This window comes from Harpia harpyja, chromosome 2, assembly GCF_026419915.1.
Source record: "Harpia harpyja isolate bHarHar1 chromosome 2, bHarHar1 primary haplotype, whole genome shotgun sequence".
NCBI lineage: Eukaryota > Metazoa > Chordata > Aves > Accipitriformes > Accipitridae > Harpia > Harpia harpyja.
The window spans coordinates 88,019,881-88,039,291 of NC_068941.1; positions in this window are offsets into that span (position 1 = coordinate 88,019,881).

The following is a 19,411-nucleotide window of genomic DNA, read 5'->3' on the forward strand; positions in this document are numbered from 1 at the left end:
CGTAGGGGGAGCCGCGGCACCGCCGAATCCGCTGCCTGTGATCTCCGCCTCCCCGGCCGGGAGGGATTCGCAACACCGACCTTCTGCTGCTGCTTTTACACGGAGCGGGGACGGGAAGGCTTCAACCGCCGGCAACAGCTGAAGCGCAAAAACAGCGGGGGAGACGGATGGCTCCCCCCTCAGCGAGGCATGGGCTCGTCCAACTCCTGCCCCCCCCCCCCACCCCTCCCCCGCGCGCACACCCCCAGCGCAGCGGTCGTTCCACGCCCCCCCCCCCCGCCCCGCAGCTCATGGGCGCGTCCAGCCCCCCACCACAGCACACACCCCTTCATCCCGCCCCCCCCCGCCAGCCGTGGCGTGAGCTCGTCCGATCCCCCCCCGGAGCCCCGCGGGTCTGTGTGACACGGACCCCCCCCGGGGTGACACAGACCCCCCTGAGGTGACACGGACCCCCCTGGGGTGACACGGACCCCCCCCGGGGTGACACAGACCCCCCCTGAGGTGACACGGACCTCCCTGAGGTGACACGGACCCCCCTGGGGTGACACGGACCCCCCCCGGGGTGACACAGACCCCCCCTGAGGTGACACGGACCTCCCTGAGGTGACACGGACCCCCCTGGGGTGACACGGACCCCCCTGGGGTGTCCCAGAACCCCCTGTCCCTCCCCTCCCCAGCACTGCACCCCTCACATAACCCCCCCCCCCCGAATTAACCCTTCCCCACACCGCCGTGCCCCAAGACCGCGGCCGGGCACCCCTCAGGGGTGAGTCACCAGCACCCCTGCTATCTCCCACGGTCCCTCTCTTGTTACCCCCCCCAAAACACCCCCCCTTTCCAACCACCCCCCCCAAAACACCCCCCTTTCCAACCACCGCCCCAAAACACCCCCCTTTCCAACCATCACCCCCCAAAACACCCCCCTTTCCAACCAGCACCCCAAACAACCCCCCCTTTCCAACCAGCAGCCCCAAAACACCCCCCTTTCCAAGCAGCACCCCAAAACACCCCCCTTTCCAACCAGCACCCCCAAAACACCCCCCACTTCCAACCACCCCCCCGAAACACCCCCCCTTTCCAACCACCCCCCCAAAACACCCCTCCTTTCCAACCATCACCCCCAAAACACCCCCCCTTTCCAACCAGCACCCATCTGCCTACCGTCCCCGCCTCTGCTGACTGTCTCCTGGTACCAGCACAACCACCCTCACGGACCCCTTTTATTCACTTTACGCCAGAAATTTGGGGGGGGGGGGGGGAGGAAAGCAGAGCCCCCAGCCCCTCCTGGGAAGAGACCCGAGTTTCACCTCCTCCGTCCTGCCCTGTCCTGCCCAGCTCGGAGGTGCCAGCCTCGCCACAGGCTCTGGACTTGGACCCCCCCTTCCCCAGTCTTTCCCATTTTACAGTTATCGCATCTTCCCGCCATCCCCTTGGGCCTGCATGTTGCATCCTTGCAAAAAAAATTAAAAAAAAAATAAAACCCCAAATGAGGCAGCACACCCAGCATCCAGCACCGTGATTTTAGGTCCCGCACACACCAACACCTCCAAGTATCTCTAATTAAAGGACTGAGGTCAACGCGATGCAGGGAAGGATCTGAAGCCGGGGTTTAACGAACCGTGCCGGGGCACATGGCTTGAAACCTATTAATCACGCGTGTCGTCCCCCCCCGGCCGTGGGGAACGCATCCTTCTCCTCCTGCGTCATAGCCTGGCGGAAAGGAAAGCTGCCCCATGGCATGACGAGCGCTCGAATAAGCATTAAGGAAAACTGAATTTGCTGTCGCCGCTCTCATCCCCCCCCCGGCAGAAAGACCAACGTTAATCTGTGATGGCGGAGCTCTCTGCGCTCGTTGCCTTCCCCATTAATCACCCCGGCTCCTCATCCCAGGTGGAGAGCGAGATAAGACCATTTGTCTGCATCGTATTTTAATTACGCTAGTGTTTGGCAAGCGCAGCATAAAGCCCTAAATCTGCAGCTTTTGGGTGTGATGGAGACGTGGGCTGCTAAGAGCAAACCCCTTTTTGCTTTGCAAAGGACCCCAATGCAAACGGGGGGGCACACGGGGAGGGATTAAGGGCTCTCACGCACACCTCGCTTTTAACTCGGTGCAGGTGCAAACACGTTCCAAAGTGTTATTTCTTTTTTTTCCCCCAAAACCAAATTGGACTTTGCTCACTGCCGCGGAGCAGAGAAGACAAGATAAATACACTGGGCCATGACCCAGCTGCCCTGGGGCAACCGGGAAGCATTTTAGCTGGCCTCACCGATAAAGCCCAGATGGGTTCGATGTACAGATGTCCCTAAGCCATGGGTTACACCACCCAGCCCCTTCTCGTGCGCTGACGGGGAGTTGGCACCATCTCCATCCCGAGCTCTCCCTGCTTTTTGAGCCCCTGGACGTGCTAAGGCAACATCAGCAGCGGGAACTGAAGCGCTGAAAGGAAAAACAGACACCTTGGTGTTTGTCAGCATTGCTAAAAACCCTCGGCTTCTCTCCAGAAAGCCCCTAAAACGCATCCCTCCTGCCTCTCTTGTCGTATGCTGAACGGGACAGTCTCCTGCAGAGCTCCTACCAGTTGCCCCCATCCTAGGCTGCGGACCGCCAGCCTCCGAAAGGCTTTCCCAGGCTCCCTCCGCATCCATCGCTCGTGTTGGGAAGGGGGACGTGTCCTAAGAGCGCGTCCTCGCTGTCTTTTCCCTGCAACAAGCGCCGTCCTTAACATTTGGGTGCTGTCTTGGCTCCTTCCATCTTCTCCTTGGCATGCAACTGAGACCCTGATGGCCATGACCCACCACCACAGGGCTGTTCACGTGCCCAAAGCCCCAGAAACACAGCAAGGCTACGGCAAGAGGGGAAACATCTTCCCAGGACAGGAGTTAGTGCAATTTTGCCCCCAAGGCTCTTCTTTCAGCCAAAACGTAAGACGTTTTGCACCACCGATGCATTGCACCAGGCTGTTACCTGCAGCCTTGCATTTCCCTTGGCTGCACGGCGATGGAAAAGCAGATCAACAGCCTGGAAAACTCCCAACAGAGAGGTCAGACTTCTTGGAGAAGGAGTGATGTGGAAGGGGAAGGGGTGTCTGGCAGCATGGCTGGGAAAGGACACAACGTCAACTATTGTTCCTCCTCCCCAGCTTCCTGAGCTTCGCTGTCCCACTATTGTTCCACGTTTTGAAGGCTGAAAAAGCTGAAGGAAATCCATAACAATTACCAAAGAAAGGAAGAGCAAAGCAGAGTGCTTTGGAAAAGGGGGAAAGCTGCTGCTGATGTTCCTTGGTGGGTCCTCCTGACCTAGATCTTGTCCAACAGTAAACCACCAAATCTGGGTTAAGTCTCTGTTCACTTGACCTGACAGGGCTCTCTCTCACTGTGCTTTCAGCTTGGGTACCTCAACATTGGCATCTGCCTATGGAAACAGCTGCCTTCGCACCCTCTCTCGTGAATACCTGCTTATTTTTAGTAAATCCCTGCTGCACCGATGGAGAAAACAACGTTGGACACACAGAGGCCAAAAATAGCTGTTGTTCGCCCCAAGACGTGCACCTGGAGAAATCCTCCATTCCCCCGCCCGTGAGGAATGCCTAAACTTCTCACCCTGGGCTGGCGGCTGCTCGGAAGGCTGGAGGCTGCATTTTATTAAAAAATTAATGCGTACATCCCATGCTACTGGCACGTGCACAACCCTTCCCCGTGAAAGGCATGGGCTGCTGGGTCTGTCGGCTGCGGGAAGGCTTTGATGTCCTGGTGCGTGGCAAGGAGCCGTCCACAAGCCATCCGGGAGGACTTTCCAGGATGGTGGAACCCCCGGATTACCAGCAGGAAGACCGGTCTCCATCCCTTGTGTTCGACCAGGCAGAGGCAAGCCCAGAAATAAAAGCAGAGGATGGCATGGCATGGCTCCGGCTCTCGCTATGGTGCCAGGCACAGCTGAGATGCAGCTGGTAACTGGTAGCAGTGACAGCACAACGGCTACAGATAAAAACAAACAGAAAAGCTTTATGGCTTACATAAATCCCACTGCCAGCTTCCTATGAGCCAAGGATCCACTTTTGGGGGGCTTTCTTTTTTTATTTTTTTCTTATCCTTATATAGCATCAAGAATACAAGGAGCCATTTTCCCACCGTAACAGCACTTTTAAGGAAATAATTCAGACTTCTCAAAGAGAAAAAATGAAGCGTGCTATGCTTGCATGGTAAACAAACAAGGTAGTCCCCTGCTGTGTTTCATAAGAATCGTTTTCCCTCCCTTCTGTTCAGGTTTATGGGATCCTGTTGCCTTTATGGGATCTCGTAAATGTTTCAGCAGAGTCCACCCTCCAGGCAGTGTCCTGAGAGCAGTGGATGTTCGTAGCGAGAACAAACTTGCTGCCTACAGAGTTCTTCATGAAAAAATTTATGAATAGCACCAGACAGGGGTAAAACAAGACAGTAACAAAAGTTTCCCACTTCTTACCTCAGGAGGGAAAATTAAATAATAAATTATGATGTCAATAAAAAACCTCCTACTCCATTTATCCAAGTTCTTCAGGCTACAAGATCTTAGTTCTTCTCAAGTGCTATTTTGGGAGGAGAGATATTAAGATTTCCTCCACCCTGAAATTATTGTTTTATTCTCATTGCAAAAGACAGCCCCCAAGTCAAAGAAAATAAAAAGGCAAGTTAGTTTTCCAGCAAGCTGAGGTCTGCGTGTTTATACCACCGTGAATCTGGCACCATGCACCCACAGGGTGGAGATGCAGGAGATGATGGAGACACGACACACCGACATCCTGCAAGCACAGGAAACGTATTGCAAAAATAGCAGTGCTGACCCAGAGTTACCCAGACCTTTTTTTCTTATAGCCACTGCTCTTTGTAAAGGAAGAGTTTAGCTAAGAGAGAGATGAGGCTGAGGGCGACTATGAACTGGAAGGGGTTTATTAGATGTTCTGTTTGCAATAGCTAACTCCACGCAAGTAGGGAATTCGGTGCTGTTGGTGGTCATTGCTGAAGTTGCCTTCAACTTCTTCAACGGTGGTTGGAGCAGAGAGATGCTGCTGCCAGATGGGCGAACTGCCATCCCTGAGAATAGCGTCATGGCTTCTTGATCTCAGCACGGTCTGGGACATCTCCAGGTGCTATGGTATGACACTCCTTGATGAAAAAAGAAACATTATTCTTTTCTAAATTTCTGCCAGCTTCATTTCCATAGCGTTACTCTGTCTGGCTCCATGGAATAAAACTCAGGTCTCATCTACCCACTCACCATGTGACCCTAGAGGTTAAAAGCAGCATTTTCTAAAGCTGTTTGGGAACATCAGATTTACCAGTTTGGGATTTTGTTTGATGAAAGAAAGGAAATAATTGTCTGGGATGATGTGCTGGCTTCTCTCTAACCCCCTGGATGCTCTAGAAAGGCTCTGCAAAGGGGGAATAGCCTGGATATGTCTTAGGATCATGGGACTGTAGGGAAATTCAGGTTGGAAGGGACCTCAGGAGGCCTGTACTCCAACCTCCTGCTCAAAGCAGGGTCAGCCATGAGGTCAGAACAGGTTGCTCAGGGCTGTATTCAGCCTGTTCTTGAAAATCTCCAAGGATGGAGACAGTGCAACCTCCCTGGGCCCCATACCCCAAACCTCAAGGATTTCCCTGGGACCTGGCGGTAGCCAGCACCTACCCACGCTCAGCACTACAGCTGTCCTCCTGTTGGGTGGCCACCAGCTTTTGGAGGCAACCAGCCCTACACGCATCTTTTTTCCCTCCCTTTGATATAATCGTTTCAGCCTCAGATGAACAGAGGAAGCCAGGACTTACAGCGCTTGCTGTGTGGCCTCCCCTGTGTCTCATTATCTCCAGGAACAGCTTCCCACCTCTCCCATCTCCCTTCCTCCGGGGCTCAAATGCCTCCCCTCACAGTGCTTCGGTCTTCCAGGAGCCTCCTCTCAACGCTGCCTGGGGATACACTTCTTAAAACAGGATTTAAGCCAACAGCATCTGATTTTACAGCTCTCCAGCTCGCTCTCAAGTCTCTACCTGTTGGCCTCAACCATCAGGCTGGGGAGAGGCTGCAACTTCAGGCAATGCAATGTCTTCAAAGGCTGGATATGTAGGCGAAGAGCATCTCTGAGCCTCTCTGCATTTGGCATGGATCCTCCGCCGCTGGTCCTGGAGAGCTCTGGGGTCCTCCTAAGGGATCCACAGAAGGTGACTAAGAAAGCAAAGTTGTCAGCATGCTTATATTCACTTTAACTCCATTGAGTCACTGGAAAATTCTTAGGGGCTCTGTGAAGATACAAATGAGCCATGCTGTGGTGGTGCACCTCTCCTCTCTGTTTTCCTCTCCTAAACAGACTCCCAGGAGCTGTTTCTCACTCTCTGAGACCATTCCCCTCCATCTTTCGCCCACCACTTTTCCCAGAAAACAGCCAGAATTTCTCCTTATCTGGAGTTTCGCACTCTCGGACTCCCTGTTTCCAGCTTGCAATGGTTTCTGGCTCAGAAAGGTTGTGAGCTGACAAGGCCAGGGATGTCAGAAAGGGAAAATCCACTTAAGCTTTTTATCTGCTTTTGCCAACATTTCGTTTAAGTGAGATAGTCGTGCTGTCGACGCCAATGTCTTCAATGGTTTCCCACCCACCTCCATACTCAGACCAGTGCTGTCCACCACCTTTGCAAGATGAAGGCACCATCAACAGTGCAGTGGGAATTGGGACCTAGCTCCTCTTAACCCCTTTCTCTCCTTTTTCTCCAAAGAAGGACATTGATGTCCTCAGACTCCGTCACTAATTTCTGTCCTGCAGAGTCACAGCTGCCTTTCCGTCTCCTTTTGAACCTCTTTCACGGCAAAATGCAGCTCCTGACTAGGTTCCCTGCAGAGTTTCCCGGATCTCCGACGAAGCAACACCTTGCCGACCACTTCGCCGTGCGCTCTGCTTGTTGGATCCAGGGGAAGGAAACAGCAATGAGATCATTTGTAGAGCTATTTTTTTTCTGATTTGGCTTGCCTAGCGGAAAGCCAAGAGTCTGATCAGCAAAACACCAAGCAGCGACCGCCTTCACCCTCTGTGATAGCTTGAAGTCGTTTTCACTCATCCGTGAAAATGAAGGTGGTGATTATTAAAACCAGCAGCACTCCATCCTCCTCCTCCCTCCTGCCTCAGTCCGGAGGGAGGAAGGCTGAGCTTGCAGGCGCAGCCCCGTTTGGCAGAGGGGCCGTGGGAACCGGCGGGGACCTGCGGGTGGGACAAAGCCAGCAGCCGAAGCACGGCTCCAGGCTCAGCTCCCAGGTTTTGTTCAGTGACGGATGGGGACACGCGCATTGTCCTCCCGAGCCATTTATTCACGGAGTTGATGTTCGGCATGGATCCTGGTGATCTACCGGGCGCGCGCCGGAGGCAGGCTGGGATGTGCTCAGCAAGCATCTCTGCGTGGCAGCATTCAGGGCTCGCGAGCCGCCGCGTCCCCCCGTTACCAAGACAAATTAGAGGAACACAGTTCATTTTATGGCTTGCTCCGACCGGGTCAGCTTTGAAGCCACTAGCAAAAGGATCCTTTGCAAATCAAATATGTGATTACGGAGATTTGGAAAGGAACGCGCAGGGAAAAATGTTGTATTTGGTCAATTCGCTGAGCTTCGGCGTGCTGCATTTTCGCATCTGCAAGAAGAAAAACCAAAACCACTCAGTTACGAAACAAGCGGAGCCTAAAACCCAGCCTTGGGAAGGAAAGCTGCTGAGAGCTTCCCCATTCCCAATTATTGTTGTGAAATACACAGCTTGGGAAAGCACACAGGCGTAACCGGCCATAAATCTTGGTTTACTAAGAAACTCTTCTCTCCCTACCTCTAGGACAGTGACAGCTGGAAAGTGAAACGCTACAGCCTGTTGCTTAACATGCTGGGGAAATCTTCACCAAAAATCAGTGCTGGTGGGCAGGCTTCAGAGAAACTCTATTCCAATACCAGTGAGCAACCTTTATTGTGTTTCATGAGCTAAAGAATCTTAAGAGACTTAAGGGGGAGCATCTAGAAGTAAGACCCAGCCGCGAAGAGCTTATGGGAAAGGCACGGCATTGACATTACGCAGAGGCAGCTGCTGAGGCTCCCTGTAAGCTGTGCTTTGGCCCCACGTCTTAGGAAATAATGGCCCAAAATCTGCTTTTTGGCTGCTCTCCACTGCAGGACTAAACGCTGAGCGTTGGAGGGGTTGGGCTTTGCTGGAGCCAACTTCTTCGTGACTCAAGAAACTTCAGGTCTTGCATCACCCCAGCCTCTTTCACCAGCTCCTATCAGTTTTCTTCCCAAATTACTGCAGGGAGAGCTGCTAGTCCATGCTGCAGGACAAGCGTGAAGCACTTGGGCGGAGGATTATTTTGGATTATTTCACCTTTGCCAACCTCACCATGTTGTTGCGCACACCATGGGCCAAGTTCAAAGATCAAACCCATGTCTTTCACAAGAAAAAAAATCCTGATTGGATAGGGACGGCAGCCCTGATTTCTCATCCCTGGGCATGGGCAGGAATTGTGTCACTCCAACCCGGAGCACAAAAGCCTTTGTGGGCTCTTTATCCCTTGCACTAAACCGGCACCAGCCTCTACAAGACCATGATTTACAACTTTCTCTCTACCCCGAGGGCTGTCCCAGCCAGTGGGACAGCAATTTGAGCAGGAACAGCTTTCTCAGCAGGCATTTGTAATGGAGCGATATCTCAGTGGGGAATCCCATAGGCCTTAATTTATTGATTATTATTAGTAGTAATAATACTAAGACAGGAGCAGATAGTTTAAAATACCTGGTGCACAGGCACAGAAAGCTTCCCAGAGGTCAGTCAGCTGGCAAATGGCTAATGGGCTTGCTGCAAAGCGGTGCCACCAGTTCTTTAACCACACAGTGATGTCTTTTTGTATTTCACCCCAAAGACAGCACCCATCTCATCGCCCACATGCGATCCGAGAGGGGCGGTTAAATCCCACGGAACAGATACGCTTGTCGTTGTCACCTAAGGTCACTCGGTTTGACGGGCGGCATGGAAAGGAGGCGGCTGGTTTTCCCGTTCCCCGAGAAACCAGCGCCGAGCCAGCTGGGCAGCCTCTTCCCAAGGGGTTTTCCCACCGCTTCGGTTCACATTTGCCAGCTTTCCTTGGGGAAGGGGCATTGTCAGCCCTTTCTTGGAAGTCATGTGTGACACCCGGTAGCAGCAGCTGGGTTATTTATGTAGCTCTGCTTGTCGGCTGGAAACACAATACACAAAATGGTCTCTAGTAACTGCTCGTGCAGGGATGCAGGGCACACAAGAAAAACTGAAATCACAGCTCTCATTTAAGCAAAGGCTCTGCATGCCTTCAAATACCAGGAGAGAAAAAAAAAAACCCTTTTCAAAAAAATCACATGCTTTTCTTCCTGGCATCCTATAAGCCTCCTTCAATGGGAGAGTGCAGTGAGCCAACTGCAGCTATTATAATCTTTCCTCATGTAAAAGCTTTCATTCCTGCAGATATTTTAAATGAAAACACAAAATTAATCTACCAGTCTTTTTTTTCCCCACCACCCAATGCAGCTGTATCTGAGGTGCAACACGCCAGCACATGTCTGCCAGCTAAAAGTCCCCCAAACACAGAATACAGCCTTTATTAGCTGTTTTAGGCTTGGAGCTGCCTATGCAGGTACTGAACGCATAAGGGAGATTTGTGGTGTCAAAGCACCTACTGGGGTCACCCTGCACCGACCTCGGGGAAAAATCTGGCCAAGATTATGTGGACATGTTAAAGTCAGGCTGGGAGGATAGAAAAGAAGAGGATGCCTGTGTGCCAGATCACAGATACACTATCAGGTGGGTCGGGAAGCAAAATCCATGACCGCAGGCTCGTGAGAGCACGGCAGGGATGTGAGAGTCCTCATGCTCCTGTGCAAAAGACATTGGGTGCTCCAACAGAAGGGCTGGTAAGAGATTTTAGGTGGAAAATAGTGCCCCATATGCTACGTTTCCCTGTGGGACCTCTATGGTTTGCTCCCTTGAGTCAAAAATGTTTTTTTGCAGCTCCGGTCTTTCCAGGGGCAGTTCTGCTGCCAGTTCCCCCAGCGATAAAGCTTCCTGCCAATAGCCCTCAGCAGGCAGTGCAGAAGGGGTGTTTAGTCCATAATCCTGCTAAATATGTAATGAAATTTCTTAGTCTTACTGGACAGTAGTTTTTCTCCTTCTTCACTCACAAGGGGTAGAGCATGAACCCTTTGCGATTATCTGCTGGTTCCAAGACCCATGGGGAGGTTGGGCAGCAGCCGTAAGCCAATGCACAGAGCTAGTATTAGTAAATGATGTCCCCGTTCCCTCTTCACCCTAAACTGGACTTCTTTGCTTCAACACTCACCACGAGACATGAATCACAGCCACGCAAACTGGCTGAGTCCTAGCGTTTTAGGAAGAGATGATAACCAAAGCAGCAGGCTCAGCCCCCCGGTTCACAAACAGCAACAGGGGAAAAGTCCTGTGTTTGGTTTCCCCAAGAAAACTATTGCCCGTCTTGGCTGTTACTGGGACCGTGGTGGCACCTAGAAGCCACAAGAGGGATGTGGGTCCCCGACGGATGGATAAAGATCCGTGCACATCGCGGTCGGCGTGACGATGCTGCTCCCTGTATCCCCAGCAATGAGCACGACGATGGGGCTCAGCCAGGCTGGGATCTCCATTTTAAAGGCAGGACCTGCCTGCAGAGGTCATGAGCTGGGGACCGGCCAGGAATGCTGAGATGGAGCTGCAGCAGATTGCTGAAAAAGGAGCCAATTTTTGCACAACCCGACGTCCACGTCCCCATCTCGCGTCGGGTGAACCCCCGGGGCTTTGCTGTGAGCCGCAAGCGTGCGGCACAGGCTGCACGAAACATATGGGGACAGAAAGGCAGCCTCAAGTGTCATTAACTGGGAAAATAAATACACGCTAGGTGTCTCGCCTCCGTTGTCCGGTTTTATATCTGGAACTAATTTTGTCGTCATTCTGATGAGTGACGAGATAATTGCTGCAGCTGGGCTATTCAGCCTATTCCAAAGAAACCCTTTTTTCATTAATTCAGGCAGTGATTACACACTCCGAGCCAAATTTCTTCTGCATGTAACCCCATTAAGGCAGTGCCTTTACCCTGGGGATGGGCTTAGCCCTCACTGGTTAAATAGCATGTTCACATTTCTTTGTTCTAGGGGAGACAAAGGAAAAGCTCTTTTCCTAAATAGAAAAAAATAAGGAAATCTGATGTCTTCCTGCACAACACAGGGCACTTAAGATGCAAACATGGACAGTTAGAAACGATCCATTCTTGCCACAGAGTCAGGAAAATGGCCAGATTACTGTCTTCAAAATACCTTCGAAATATTCTGTTTTCTAGAGAGCGCTGGGCGAGGGGAAGGAGGAGCGTGCTGCTCGCCTGGCGCAGCAGAGATGCTGCATTTGCATGACAGATCTGGGGACAATGATCAGAAACTATTCCCCGACCAGCTGGGAGAGATTTTGAGCGGAGGAGCGCTTTATGCAGAGGAAGGGACTGCATAAAAGCGAGACGAGAGCTAAAAAGGGAGGAATGGGGGATGCTGCCCGGGATAATCACTGAGATAGCATCTGCGGAAATGTCCGCAAAGCCCTTCGTGTTGATGCTCCGTGCTTTTTTCCACACAAACTGCGTGATGCTCCTCCATGCTGCACGGGCAATATAAGAAAACAAGAGAAGGTCTGAGGTCCGGTGATACAAAATGAGATTTCATTGCTGCTCATTTTCCTAACTGTAAAATAATAACATGAGGAAATAGGATTGTGCATTGAATAGGAAGTATCTGCAAAATGCAATTGGGGTTCGTGTGACTACAATTCCTGTTTAGCCAGCACAATCATATTCACTGTTTACTAGCTAAAAGGAAGCTAAAATTAGAATATAAAACAGTGTCCTCCACCGACTGCACAGAAATAAAATTGCCCTATTGTCAAGAGAAGGGCGTGAGGAATCTCCCGTCTTTGACCTTGACTTTGACCTTGTCTGCCTTCTCCCTTGTGTTATCCTGAGCTTTTCATCTAGGGCTTTACCTTGCTTGATCTTTAAAAAGCGAACAATAGGAACCGAGCTGTCAAGTTAAATGGCAATTTATGGCTGTCGCCCACATCGGAAACAAAGGAGTCGGGCTTTTACACCACGGCCTCCTGGCAACTCTAATTTCAAGCACAGCCCTTCAGCAAAGTGCTCTCTTGCAGCCCATTAAATGAAAATGAACCACTGATCTCATTAGCAAACACGCTCGCAAGGAATGGCCCTTCCCCTGCCGCCAGCTGACGGCTTTGAACTGCTCTGAAGGCAAATGGTATGATATCTTGCGAAGGCCAAATACCCTATTTTTTGTCAAAAGGGATGTTTTTACAATCAGGTGGCTCATCAGAGATAGCTTTTGTCGTGACAGAGCGGTGTATAGCCCCGTGGGTGAGGAAGGGCAACGTTCACATGGCGCTGATATTCAGTGCAGAGGTACCTGCCTCTGCCCTGTCTCCATGGGGACTTTATGTCTACTTTCAGTGCGAATCACAGCATTTTTTCCCTTCCGTTAAAACTATGACAATATCTTGGAAATGTGTGTTGAAATTTTAGCTCACTACAAAACCCCAACAGGTCAAAACTTGCTATGAAACTAAAAGCCCGCAAAATGTACCTTCAGATAATAGCTTGGGAAAGAGGACGTTTCATGAAAATATTTTCTTTTTTAACACATCCCTTACACTTACCTCTGCAGCATCTCCCTGGGCAGTAAGCTTGCGCTATGTGTCATCCAAAGTCTCCTTGTGACAGCTAGAGCCAAGCAGGCTTTACTTAGAATCATAGAATCGTTTAGGTTGGAAAAGACCTTTAAGATCGAGTCCAACCACCAACCCAACACCACCATGCCCACTAAACCATGTCCTGAAGTGCCTTGTCTATGCTTTTGGTTTTTTAACACCTCCAGGGATGGTGACACCACCACTTCCCTGGGCAGCCTGTTCCAATGCCTTACAACCCTTTCAGTAAAGAAATTTTTTCTAATATCCAATCTAAACCTCCCCTGCTGCAACTTGAGGCCATTTCCTCTCATCCATGTCATTCCTCTCAACCATGTCATTGCAACTGATCTTCTCCATGAAGAAGGCGGCACAGCGTCCATGTCTCCAGGAGAGCTTTAGGACAAGCTAGTTAGAGCAAGTGAGGTCACTTGGTGTAAAAGCATCCACTAACTTAGGAAACCCTTTGAGTTTCTAAAGCCTGGAGCTTTGCCTTTGCTGTGCCATCTGGAAGAAGCCTTTGCCAGAGTTGGTCAAGATATCTTTGCTGTCATGGATTTGAGATGAACCAGAAATATAAAATGAATGGTTTCATAGAATCATAGAATCACAGAATAGTTTGGGTTGGAAGGGACCTTTAAAGGTCACCTAGTCCAACCCCTCTGCAGTGAGCAGGGACATCTTCAACTCGATCAGGTTGCTCCAAGCCCCGTCCAACCTGACCTTGGATGTTTCCAGGGATGGGGCATCGACCACCTCTCTGGGCAGCCTGTGCCAGGGTTTCACCACCCTCGTCGTAAAACATTTCTTCCTTATATCTAGTCTTTCTAGGTTCATATTGGAAGACCTCACTGCTAACATCTCGTTTCAGGGAAAATGCCACGAAATCGCCATGCCTCACTTATCCCATCATAAAATGCAAAGAAGGCACATCAGCCTTTGTAAAGCTCTTGATGCAGATGAGTTAAAACTGTCAAAGAAAGAGCATTGCAATTGCATTGTAAACCTTCCTGCAATGAAACAGCCACAAAGAGCATCCCCCAGTTCCTCCTGGTATTCAAAAGCAGTTAGAGAACTTTCCTTGGATTTGAAAAAAAAAAAAAAAAGAGGAAAAACTATGTAATACACATAAAGATTTTTTTAGGAAGAAGTCCCAAGAGAAAACCATGAACCATCTCCTGGCCACAGAGAGAGGATTATGGCAGTGAGAGGTGAGGACAACCCGGTGGCATGATGGGGCTTTGGAGAGCGGACACAGAGGATGCGAGGAGGCTTCAGGAGCAGATTACACCGGGCTGGCTGTTCCTCCATTTAACAGGAGGCAAAATTTCTTTTCTCTCTGAATTTATATTTTCCATTCTGCAGTGCATTAAGTTTCTCTGTTAACGCTGCTGCAACACGACCCGACGAGTCGGCACCCGTCCGCAAAGCCACGCGCTGCTCCGCTCGAGCACACATGTAAATGTCAAGCACAAAAACCACACCGCTCGGGATGCGCCTTTTAAATATCAGGAGTTTTGAAGCTGGTGACCGGTCATTTCTTGACCATGTTTATAATCTGAAGAAGATTCAGCCAAAGCATAGGAAAGGGCAGATGACAAGTCAGCAGGATAAGACTCGAGTGCCCATTGCATGTGCAAAACCCTCACTTGAGCTGGGTATGTTTTCTCCCTAGGTGGGCTACAAAAGGTTTCTGGAATTAACATTCTTATTAACTTAAATATATCACGTTGTTATTAACTTAAAGAACACCTCAGCAATATTTACACACCTGAGAGAACTTTGCTTATATAGGAAATTCTCTGCACCGGGAAGGTTTTTACCTCCTACTATCTGAATTTATAAGAAAATCCTTTCTCTGTAGGTGTACCCATATGTGCATAGGTGGGTAAGCTCCCACTTATCTAAGAGCATCAACAATGGAGGCTGGCCCAAATGTGCTATCAAACAGCATAAAATATTTCAGCCTGGATGTGCATTGGGTCATGAACTGATGTTTCCACATCTCCAGCGGCTTTGTGCCTCTCGCCTTTGCTGCTGTGGTGCCAGAGCTGCCTGCGCAGAGAAATCCTGCTCCGGCTCCTTGCTTCGCAGGCACCAGGAGGCAGCAAATACACAATAAAGGTACAAAGCCAAAGAGAAAATAATATCCTGGCTGGTGCTTTGCCTCCTATGACTGTTGCTTTTCATCCTATCGCTGTTGCTTAGCTGGGAAAGTAGCAAAAGGTACCACCATGCTCCTGTTTTTAATTGCAGCAGCTTTTTCCTTCTGGGTCTGCAGAGTTTTGCTGGCTCACGCCGTCCCTTTCCTTTACCTCCAGGCAAAAGCTGACATTTGCTTTCACCCACAGCGTGGGATGAAGTCAGATCCTGTAAAGAGCCCTATGCCATAGTGCCAGGGCTGGAAACTCTGCAGAAAATAATTGCCCTCCTGGCTTCTGCATGGACACACAGCTTGCTTCTGCGGGTAGAAAATACAGTGGCTGTTGTGTCACTCAGTACCTTAAAATTCAGTAATTTGGTGTAATGTGGGATCTGTGATTTACTCTTAGGAATGCACGAATGGTTGCACTGGACCAGGGGCTGGTCCCGTTAGCCGGTGCCCGTCTCTGCAACAGGCACACGCAAAGTGCCTTTTCTCCAAAGCCTCCCATGAGTGGGTGCTCGGAAACTGGCTGAAGAGTTCTTTCTGGACTGAGCAGACAAATATCGATGCCATCCTCAAAAAAACCAGAGGGGGCGATCACAGATGGGAAGCTCCCAAATTAAGTCGAGGGATAAGGAGTCTGTGCGAAGAAATCACCACCGCCAGCAAAATACAGGTGCAGCAGGAGAGGTCCCTGGGGCGAAATCACCCTCCCGTGATGGCTGCATCCTCAAAGCAACACATGGTCATTTCTGGAGGACAGTGACATCGGGGCCTCGCAGCAGACGGTGAGCATTCAGTGATTAATTCCTTCTGCTACATGTGAAAAGCATTTTTCCCTCCTCCACCCCACGCCAAAAAATCACCCAGTTACAGTGAAAAGGCAAAAGGGTGAATCTAACCCCGGATGGCAAAACGGGATTCTTGAGAGATTGCCTTGGAGAAGAGCATGCCCATCTACAGCAGAATGAACTCACATCACCAGATTATTTTCTTCAAAACTTCCTCAGAAGGGATATAAATTTTGGTATGGCAGACATAGCCACTGCAGAAACGCTGCATTGGATTAGACGTCCGAATTACCTGCGTGGCAGATCTTTGCTATTACATAGCTCTTGCATATGCCAGAGAAAGATATAACCAACACCCGATAGTCAGAAGCTAATGAAGCAATATTTATATGGGAAATAAAAAGGGCTTTTAACGTATTTTTTAAATGGAAAAGGCGATTCACTACCTGAACAGGTTGCTGAGGGGTGGGTGGAGATATTGCAGCACCGGTTCTGTTCATTGAGATGCCTCTGACCGCACGTGCTCTGGTTCCACTACAAGTTACTGCACCTGGTGGAGGGCTCTCACCTCCAGGTCTGATGCAGAAGGTCACCGAGGTAGGCACTGTGCTTCCAGCCTCTTCCCTGTTATCCAAGAAAACCCGCTGTGGATATTTTGCGGCTTGGCTGGATTTGAAAGCGATGCAGCAAAGCAGCTATGTCCCCTGAAACCTCGCAATAAATCAGTTTATCTATGTTTTTATCGCTTCTGCAATGTCCCTGTATTGTGTCATACCCTTTTGGACAGACCTCTGAGGTGTCGGGGCTGACAAGGTTGAGACAGATTCTCTGGGGCACTCCTCTGGCACACAGTTAGACTAAGTCCTAAAATTTGGTGCTGGAATGGAGATAACTAAGCCATTCCACTTGCACAGCAAAATTCAGCATCACGACATGGTGACCATCCTCTCCAGAAATGGTCACGGTGACTTGGTATCAGTGAGCAGACCATCTAGAGGAATGCAGACATACGCATTTCAGCCAGATGTCTAGAAACATGGTACTGGATGGACATGATCTCATGCTTGCCGTATTTCTGGGTAGGAAACACCTTGTCATTGGTAAAGCAAAGAAATAAATGTGAAAGCCAAGTGGCTCACCTCCCTAAATTTGTAGGCAGACATCACTGTAAGGTCAGGTTGACTCTCAAGGTTGTTTCTGAACCACTAGTGAAATCTAGGACTTACAAAAGGAGGTGGCTACACTGAGTTTGGTTCTTGTGTTTATTTTGAGGTGCATATTTAAGGAGGCTTTCTCCTGGGGAAGGGCTGACCGTGCGGCAGAAGCCGTTCAGTGATGCTTTGTGCCACGTCTTGCCTGCAACATGAACTCTCCTGCTCCAGGTCCAGGTGCTGGGCTGGGATCCTTGGGCTGGGATCCCTGGGGAGTGATCACGATATTGGCGACGGGGGTCTCCACCTGCATGGAGAAAAGGCATTTCCAGCCGAGACGGGGAGTCACGAACCTGGAGGAGAAGCTGCAAGTGCAGTTTCTAGTGAGAAGAAACCATGGTGGCCCGTGGGACCGCTCCTTCACACGGCTCTCTGTACCAACAGGCAGGTTGAATTAAATCACTGGTGATCCACAGAGCATCGACCTGGCCGTTTCTTTTTCCTGCAGGAGGCCCTAGCTGAGGTCCTGGGGCCCCTCTCTGAAACGTGTACAGCAAATACACACCCAAAATCTCTGGGTATTTGCAGTTCATAGCGCTGGGAGGTTTGCTCTGAGCAGAGGATCAAGCTCTTTCTCCATTTCTCTCTCTCGGGAGGTACCTTAACAGCTATTGACTCGGTAAAGCACAAAATGAACTAAACGCCAGTGCTGTGACATATTGGTTATTCCTCTATTTACTGTTTGGTCTCACTGTGGACCTTGAGCGATGCCAGCTGCAAACAGCAGGATTGAAATAACCTTCACTCACTCCCCTAAGCTCCCTGCAGCATGTGCAAAAGCCCTGAGGAGCCAATCCTATTTTTTTTCCTGATTTATATTAGGAAAAAATTATATTTCCTCCTCCCCATGAAAATTATTATCCTTCCAGCCAAGAGCTGAGCACAGCTCTAGGGATGCCATCAGGACGGCTGAGTCCGTGGCCAGAGTTAAGTGGGATGGAAATGCGCAAACTCTTTAGGATTCTGCCCGAATTCTCCCACCGTGTAATTCAGCTTGTCGGCACAGGGTAATATGAGTTTCACTAACTTGATGAATGTCTTAGATCATCTGCAGACTAAACAGATGCTGTGCTGAATAAATACACCTATAACTTATTCATTTTAGTGTGCTGAATGGCATCCTTAGTGCAGCTAGGGAGGAGGAAAGTGGAGACACTTACCGTAACACACTGCTTGAAGAGGACTGCCTTAATATTGATGCTGGATATTGCATCTAGAAAAAAAAGTTAACATCCACCTAAGCTTCTAGGCCCATTACTTTTTTTTTTTTAGTATTTCAGCCTTATTTCCAAAGCACAACACTCCCCTGGAATAAATCACTGCAGGAGGCAGGACTGAAAATTAAAGGTGCAGTGAAAAGCAACTTGTATTTATGACTCTTTCCGATATTGCTGAGGTCCTTGTAAGGCGCTAGATTCGTCTTCCCAACACAGATGTGGTAGAGATGCTGTCATCCCCACCTTACAGAGTTGGCTCAAAGGTGTTTGAAACAAATACCAAATTTATTTAAGCTTCAAGCTCTCATGGATTCCCTTAGAAATTTTGTACCCAAATGCTCTAAAGGATTAGTGCTGAGTGACCTGCTGCGGCTGGGTGGGAACTGAGCTTTCATTGCTAGACTAGTTGGAGGCTAAAATCATCTCTGCTGGAGCCATACCTCTGCAGGAGCTTTGCAGGGATTGAAAATCCAATTTCAAATTATTCAACCATTATGAAGCCTTTAATGCTTGCAAAATTCAAGGTAAAAAAGAAAAAAAAGAAAGAAAGAAAAAGAAACAAGAACGACACACCACCAGCTTCTCTACTGCTGTGACAGGATAAACAAACCCAACAAGGTAAAGTAATCAGGTATGTGTCTGCCAGGCCACAGGGCACAGCACGTCAAATACAGTCAGAAACTCACTTTTGGCATTGATCTCCTACAACTCCCTCGGGATTAGAGAAGCTTTTCCCCATCCTTGAATCACGAGCAGCGGCACAGACATGCTTGCAGGGTGCAGAGGCGGTGGGAATGCATTTTGCTGCAGGACAGAATAGCCCATGCTGTAAGACTGGACACGGATTTCAGTTTTGCGGGATAGATTTTCAGCTGCAGGAGCAAAGCCGAGCAGTAATGACTCATTGTGCCCGACAGCCACGGCAAACGCCGTGGGCTGGGCCAGAAGAGACGTGACCCAGGGGAGTCAGTTTGGGCTATCCAGCCAGTAAGTGGTTGGGCTGGTTGGAAATATCACGGGCTTGCTTTTGAAAAATCCTGGTTCACCTGAATGTTTTGTTCAGCTTTGCATCTGACACCCATAGTGAGTCTACCTCGAAGCTAAGGATGATGTTTCTGCACGGTGAGACCAGGCTTTTTGGGAGAGTTTATGAGCAGCTGCCAAGTCTAGGGGCTTCTAGCTTTCCCAGGGAGAGGAAGGGGGAAGCGGTTTCTGGGTTGCAATGAAAACTCCAAAAAAAAAGTTCATCTTGCATCTCTTCTTCTCTCTGCCACATTGGACT